Source organism: Nematolebias whitei, chromosome 21 (genome assembly GCF_014905685.2).
Source record: "Nematolebias whitei isolate Nwh7 chromosome 21, NemWhi1, whole genome shotgun sequence".
Lineage (NCBI taxonomy): Eukaryota > Metazoa > Chordata > Actinopteri > Cyprinodontiformes > Rivulidae > Nematolebias > Nematolebias whitei.
This window is the reverse complement of record NC_056518.1, coordinates 34,925,193-34,927,426: the sequence shown is the minus strand read 5'-3', so window position 1 is coordinate 34,927,426 and position 2,234 is coordinate 34,925,193.

Sequence of the window (2,234 nt, the reverse complement as noted above, 5' to 3'; positions counted from 1 at the left end):
TATTGATTATTGATATGTTGCAGATATGTATATTGATTATTGATATGTTGCAGATGCGGTGTATTGATTATTGATATGTTGCAGATACGGTGTATTGATTATTGATATGTTGCAGATATGTAAATTGATTATTGATATGTTGCAGATATGTATTTTGATTATTGATATGTTGCAGATATGTAAACTGATTATTGATATGTTGCAGATATGTATATTGAATATTGATATGTTGCAGATGCGGTGTATTGATTATTGATATGTTGCAGATATGTAAATTGATTATTGATATGTTGCAGATGCGGTGTATTGATTATTGATATGTTGCAGATGCGGTGTATTGATTATTGATATGTTGCAGATGCGGTGTATTGATTATTGATATGTTGCAGATGCGGTGTATTGACTGATATGTCTCACTCATGCAGTGAGTTTTGGTTTGATGATGTCCGCTAACATCTCAGTAAATGTGACGTCACTGGTTTTGTGTTGAAGGTCACGGCAGCCATCTGAAATTGATTAACCTCTAATACTGATCAATTGTAGAAATGTATGTAATGATTACATGACCTCCAAGTGGCTTTAAGAATCTGTAGGACTCCTGCAAAAACCAACGCAGACAAGTTCCTGTTTTTACTTTTCTACATTCACCTTAGAATCTGTTTGTTTGTTTGGCATCTTATTTTAATTTGTAAATAATAACAACAATAATAATCTGCATGCCTCTTTTATGACCGTCTGTTGTTGTCGCTGACGTCATGACTAAGTTGTTAAATCAGGCGTCTCTTGTAAATGAGTCCTGAGGCTCAGTGGGACTGACCTGTACAAATAAAGGTTGAAAGAAGGAAAGTCTTTCTCATGGTTTCATCAAAGTCCGTTCAGTGGTCCACGAGATATTTTGCTAACAGACAGAAAGAAACACACAAACCCTTCCGACTATCAGATGAGAACAATTCATAAAATGTGTCAGATGTTTGTTAAGAGACGAAGTTGGACTCAAACCACACACTGACGCATTATTCACCACTGCACCACTGAGTCCCTCCAGCGAACACAACGCGCGTGACACAAAGTGGAAACAAACTAAACACATGAATGTAACATGAATGTAACATGAATGTAACATGAATGTAACACATGAAGGCAGAACTGACCTTTCGTTGAGAGGACGGACACGAACAGCAACCTTCACGTTGGCCATGCTGGTTCAGCGGTCCATCGGCTCGGAACCAGTCAGAAACCAGTTAAACCAGTTAGAAACTGATTTAAAGTCGAACAAGGGACGGGTCAAACATTAGATCCGCTCGGAAAAAGAGCGGAAACTGTCGCCGCTAAAAGCAGAAACTTCTCACGGAGCTCGAACCTCCACCCGGAGGAGAAGCTTCTTCCCTCCTCCCACTGACACACAGGGACATGACGAAACATGATCCAACATGAATAAACGTGACTAAACATGAATAAACATGACGAAACATGAATAAACATGACTAATCATGATCCAACATGACTAAACGTGACTAAACATGATTCAACATGACTAACCATCATTTAACATGACTAACCATGATCCAACATGAATAAACATGACTAATCATGATCCAACATGACTAATCATGAGTAAACATGACTAAGCATGACTAATCATGATTTAACATGACTAATCATGACTAACCATGATTTAACATGACTAACCATGATTTAACATGACTAACCATCATTTAACATGAATAAACATGACTAAACATGATTAATCATGACTAATCATGATTTAACATGACTAATCATGACTAACCATGATTTAACATGACTAACCATGATTTAACATGACTAACCATCATTTAACATGACTAACCATGATCCAACATGAATAAACATGACTAATCATGATCCAACATGACTAATCATGAGTAAACATGACTAAGCATGACTAATCATGATTAATCATGATCCAACATGACTAATCATGAGTAAACATGACTAAACATGATTAATCATGACTAATCATGATTTAACATGACTAATCATGACTAACCATCATTTAACATGACTAACCATGATCCAACATGAATAAACATGACTAATCATGATCCAACATGACTAATCATGAGTAAACATGACTAAGCATGACTAATCATGATCCAACATGACTAAACGTGACTAAACATGATTCAACATGACTAATCATGACTTACCATGATTTAACATGACTAAACATGATTAATCATGACTAACCATGA